This window comes from Parasteatoda tepidariorum, chromosome 10 (assembly GCF_982258835.1).
Source record: "Parasteatoda tepidariorum strain Cologne lab strain chromosome 10, Ptep-v5.0, whole genome shotgun sequence".
Classification (NCBI taxonomy): domain Eukaryota; kingdom Metazoa; phylum Arthropoda; class Arachnida; order Araneae; family Theridiidae; genus Parasteatoda; species Parasteatoda tepidariorum.
In genome coordinates, this window is record NC_141764.1 from 95,957,509 (window position 1) to 95,963,591 (window position 6,083).

Genomic DNA, 6,083 nt, shown 5'->3' on the forward strand with positions numbered 1-6,083 from the left:
ATATTTAATAAAAACCAAGTTGTAGGTGCGATATAGCCACAACTGGCTCTTGCGCCAATAACTAAAAACTAACTAACTAACAAATTTTAAGTCATATTTTTTATATATTAATGAAAAATTAATATAAAATGTTTTAAACGATTGTTATTATAGATATTACTTCGGAAATATAATTTGCTTTTAATTTTTAATATAAAATTACTAAAATTATTATATTTTCATTGCTATATTTAATTATTTAAACGTACTATATTATTTTTTTATTGCTCGCCATATTTCAGCCGCCAATTTTTTTTTTTTTGGGGGGGGGGGGATTTCTAGGGTATTTCAAAATTTCAACTATGAATTCAATTTATCTGCACATAAAAACCCCAAAATACGAATTTTATCGAAATATTAATTCTGACCACGAAACCTTGGATGCTGGCCCAACTTTGGATTTACGTCTACTAATGTTCGAAAGTTATTGAATTTTATGTGCGTTTTTTGCCAATTTCTTTTTCTTCTTTCTGCTTAACGTTGCATTTTGCTTTGATGCACAAAATCTGTAAAACTTACGAACTTGAAATTGTGTAGGCGTGTAGAAAAAGGTACAGGAAATACGAAATATAAAAGCATAATATTCAACAAAGAATTATTAATTGTTAAACTTGTAAATTTTATATCCTTCTAATTTTGTACCCAATCCCGAAGAAGAGGGAACTCCTGGATCAAGTAGTGGGAGAAATTTACTTTCATGGAGGACTTTTTGATGGAACTAATCTGCATTTGCGTTATATGGAGAGGAAAACCACGAAAACCTCCCACGGTCAGTCAGACAGCAAGGGTACTCTTACCTATGATCCGTCTACCACTGAGGAAATTTAACATCAGCACTTTGGTCGGTGCGAGCCGGGTGCAGAATTGGTATCAACCAGCCATCGTTGGGATTTGAACCCGATTCACCTCATTGGAAAGCGAACTCTCAATCTCCTGAGCTACCACGGCCCATTTAAATTTACTGACAGCATCGTTAAAAAATAAAAAAAACGACAGAGAAAAACTTCAATGAGCAGTTTTTAATCGCCTTTATAACGTTTTCTAGGACAGAAATGACATTTCGCTCATGGGCTGCAATAGCGGCACAGCCCAAAAAATCAAGTTTTGAGAAAAGTTGGTTTAAAGTTTTCATTGCTAAGGAAAATGCATAAGAAATGCTTTAGTTTGCTTAAACGAAGATTACCTTTAAGTTGAATTATGAGTTGTGCTAGTATTGCTGCTTAAAAGAATGTGTATTTTCATATTTACACATGTTCTTTGTATGATATCCTGCCGAGTCGGAAATTAACTCTCACGCAGAATGACATGTTTCCTTGTATGCCATGAATAGCGTGTCAGTTTGTCACGCAACCAAATAATTTGAGTAAGTCACCTTAAAACTATAATGGACAATAGGTGACCTCGCATTCAGATTGATTACATTTTAAATATTTGACACAAATAAACAATTTGACATTTCTATTTTTTATTTCACATAGAAATATGTATATTATCCTTTTGTATTGGACACTTAACAAAATATCACTTAAAAAATAAAATTTAAAATTTGCTTTTCAGTTTATATACCTTCACGAAATGACTATCTATTAGATGCAAATTTTTTTTTTACTGTTGCTAGAAAATAAAAAGAAAGGAAATTTAATTCAAATAATCTTTCGGACTGTTTTATGGCAAATAAATATTTTTATTTTTCGAGTCCTCCATATTTTGAAAAAGGTTCCTCAGATCGTTAATAACACGCTTCCCAATCAATTGCCGAAAATCGAGTGCTAGGGTGACCACATCAATCCAGCCTGTGAAGAGACCGAGGGTGTGTGACTGTATACTGTTCTACCGTGTGGTACTGTTCTACCAGGTGTATACTGTTCTACCGTAAAATTTTTGCACTGGTCGTAGGACTATTAAAGCGGAGGAGCCATTTCTTCTGAAAAGGATCAAAAACTGTGATAGCATGTCTTCGGATCATCCTCAGGGATATGTTTCCCAGACCTTCACGAATAGTCCTTTGTGCAGCACTAATGCGACGTAAATACAGTACTAATAGTATGCCGCAAAATGTAAAAAGTGCAAAAAATTAATTTATTCTTTTAAGTTATAAATGAAAATAATTTTGAAATGATAAATTAAATTTTTTACCTAAATCGTGTTTTATTTTATTTTATTTATTTATTTATTTTCTTTTTTTGATTTTTTGTTGGCGTATTTATGAGTTTCCTTTCTTCTAAGCTGCATATTTCTTTGTATATATTGTATTTTCTGCCATTTTCGAAAGCTTTAGGCCTAAAGAAGTAGAAATAGTATTTACGGTGTAAAGTACATCAAAAAACCCTATTAATAAAAATGTACAGTGAGAATTATTGTTTACGTAAAAGAATAACAATTTAAATATCAGCTAATGCTATAGCAAGAACGTGTTTAAATATATGTATATAGAGAAAGAGATAGAGAGCTTATAGTTAAGAAATTCAGGTTTTAAGTTCAAAAGGAATTATGTACGCATGCTTCTTTGATCCTTTGAAATTGTTATCTTAGGCAAATAATATGTAGTTTCCAATGTATTTTGTCACGTTAAATCGAATGAGAACAAACATAAACAATAGAATAAATAGTTTAGAAGTTATAAGGGTTATCTAAATTGGCACACATTCATGCATCCAACATATTACTATATTGTTTTGCTATTTAGACAAATAAACTGTAGTATCTTTGCTATCTGAATCGAATAAAACCAAACACGAGTGAACATGCCAATTAGCTAAGAAGTTATGAGGAGTTTTACATATAACAAGTACTTTTTTTTAAACAAAATAAAGGGGAATCAATACATTATTCGCCTAGATAACTATGTCAGATGCGTAAGTAGGTATATGTACAAAATTTCACTTTTTGTACATAAAACCCTAATAATAAGCTACGAGTCTTATCGAATCTTACATTCTGTGTAAAATTATGCATCGGAAGCAATATCTCTCTTCTCTAGATATCAATATTTCAGTTTTGTTTCGTTTAAAGTTATTTCACTAGTCGCGTGTTTCAGATGTCCTTCATTATTTTTCTAATCTTACAATGCACGAGGAAAAGAAACGAGACTCTTGCAATATTTTATTTTATTTTATAACCGTCGTTGAACAGCCGACCCAATTTTTGGGTTAACAATTACTAATGTTCATCTTCATAGCATTGTAATTTTGAACCCAATTCAGGAGACAAGGGAACTCCTGGATCAAGTATTGGACGATATTTGCCTCCGCGGAGGATATTTTGATGGAACTAACCGCATTTGCGTTAGATGAAGAAAACCACGAGAACCTCCCAAGGTTAGTCTGACGGCTAACCCATGATCCGTCTACCACTGCGGATATTTCACGTCAGCACTGAAGTCGGTCGATGCGGAATACGTATCGATCAGCCATCGGAGGAATTCCAACCCGGTTCACCTCATTGGAATGCGAACGCTCTATCCCCTTAGCCATCACTGCTCCTTGCAATATTTAATCGGTTCTAGGAAAAGAAGATATGGACATAAGGTCCCGGAAATAGGGTCCTCGGTAAAAAAAAAAAGGTACCGCTGTAGCGAAAAATATTTGAAATGAGAAGATGAGATTGAAGCGGTTCTTTGCGGCTTCACTATGGCTGTTTTTTTGCTGTCCCGTTGTTTTAATAGTCTATTTTCTAACTTTCTTTTCACCTCAATTAAAGATAAAATATAACTATTAATATAGTGAGAAAAAATTTCATGGTGTGTTGAGTCGTTTCAGACCCTTCTATAAAAAATTAGTTGATAAATACGTATCTCTTATAACAAAATTTTTTTTTTAAATAATCTCCCTCTTGTAAAAATTAAGAAAAAAATACGCCCGAAGCAAAATTCCTCTTTAGGGTAAACTAACCAGTGAAGGAACACTTAAGCTTCACTTGCCTCTTAAAAAATCATATTAATTTCAAAATTCGTAATTTTAGTTAAATGACAGTGTTAACATATTTGTTACTAATTGCAAATTATGTAAAAAAAATTTAGAGAACTTACATAATATTGTTTTAAAGTTTTGGAAGTTCAAATAACAAGTAGTAAGAAGACCCAGTGAAGGAACAGCTCTAACCAGTGAAGGAACACAAAATTGCCCAGTAAAGGAACACTTAATTTTGGTTATATTTTAATGCTCTTCATGAATTCATTAGCCATACAAATATATAAAATCAAGACTATTTATGAAATTAGAATATACAAGTACTTGTAAAATGCTAACTTTATTCTGTAATCATGAACTAGAAATTAAAGTGATATTAAATACAAAATAAATTTTAAAAAATCATTCTTTCTTATAATTTGACAGTCAAATCTCAATCATTGTGTCATCCGATGCTGTTTATTATCATTATTATTTTATCACCTTTTTGTTTACTCTTTTTCCTCTTATTTCTTGAAGCTTTTTTTCTTTTTTAAGTATTTTTTCTTTCTTTTTCTTCTCCATATTCTTTTGTTTTAACTTTTTTTTAGATCTTTCAGCCTCTTGAAATTTTTGCCATTTCTCTGAAGTTAGTGCAAAAGGTAATTTATTCATTTTTCTTCTTATTTGACCTTTCTTTTTATCATCAATATTTGGCCAATGTAAATGGTTCTTCCAAACTTCTTCTGACTTTTCAGCAACATTTCTACAATGCCTTTCTCGATAATAGACGGGGGAAAGATGTCTTTGAGGAAAATCCATCTCTTGTTGACTTGTATCTAGAGGATCTTTAGAAGTACTGATTTTACTTATAGAATCATTTCTTTTTTCAACTAAGAGAGGATCAGCATGAGGACTCATTTCAAATTCGATAACTAAGATGCATTCATTATCAATACTAGCTTCAGTTCCTAAGTTTGACTTAACCAAGTGGTCCTCTTTTAATACGTACTTCTTCCATATTGAAAAAAGTACAGGCTCTTGGACATTTTCGATATTAGACTCTTCAGTCAATGCTGCGTTAAAAATTTGCAACATATCTTGAGGGATTTCCCTCTCAAGCTTCTGAAGAAATTGAGTATCGTTTCTGTTTAACTCTGTTTTTTGTTGAGGAGCTTGCTTCTAAAATCTAACATAGTAAAGTAGTTTTTATAAATTATATAATCACGTTGCTATCCTATAATGATAACTTAATATCAGTTCTTAGTGCAAAAGCCAGCGAAAAAATGTTCTATTCAAATTTTTATGATTATATTTAATAAGTTTTCGATTTGTAAACATAGTTTATTAAGTTGCCTAACATTTGATGTAACTACACACCCCATTAATAAATATAAATTATAATTTTTTCATAAATTAAGCGATTAAATTAACATTTTGAACTGAAATTATTTCAGGAATTATTCATACAATTTTTAACAAATTTCGGTTGTCCTCTATATAGCAGAAGTACTTATCCTAGAGTCATGTAAAATCATATTTCACACATTACTGTTCATTCACTGGAAGTATTCCCAGTGAAGGAACATGCCTGTTTCTTCACTGGTTAGAAGTTGGTTTTTGTCTTTGAAATAGAATTTTAATGTATAATATGACTAAAAGTACAAGAAAATTTAAAAATTTATTTTATTTTCATTAATTGGGAAAAAAACCCAGTAAAGGAACACTTGTTCCTTCACTGGTTTTTCATCGTTTGGTGATCCAGTGAATAAACACCCCCTTATCTCAGTACTTGATTATGCTATGGTGCTTTAAAAAAATAAAACGTAACTTCAATAACTATATTTTGAATTCTCTTTTTCACAATGAGAAAAATAAGACTATTACATGCAATTAATTCCACTTCAAACATATAAATACAAACACTCACCTTATAATTTTTTCAACGAAACAAAGTGTTGCAGAGATAATAACAAATTCAAAATTTTTTCCAGAGAAGTATATTTGACCAGGTAATCCAAAACATTGCTAGATGACTTCCTATTGTTTGGCAGTAAGCTATTGTTACCAATCAATCTAAAGAAAAACTTTCAAATTCTTATTTTTATCAATATATATGAAATGTTCCTTCTCTGGGTAGTGTTCCTTCACTGGTTG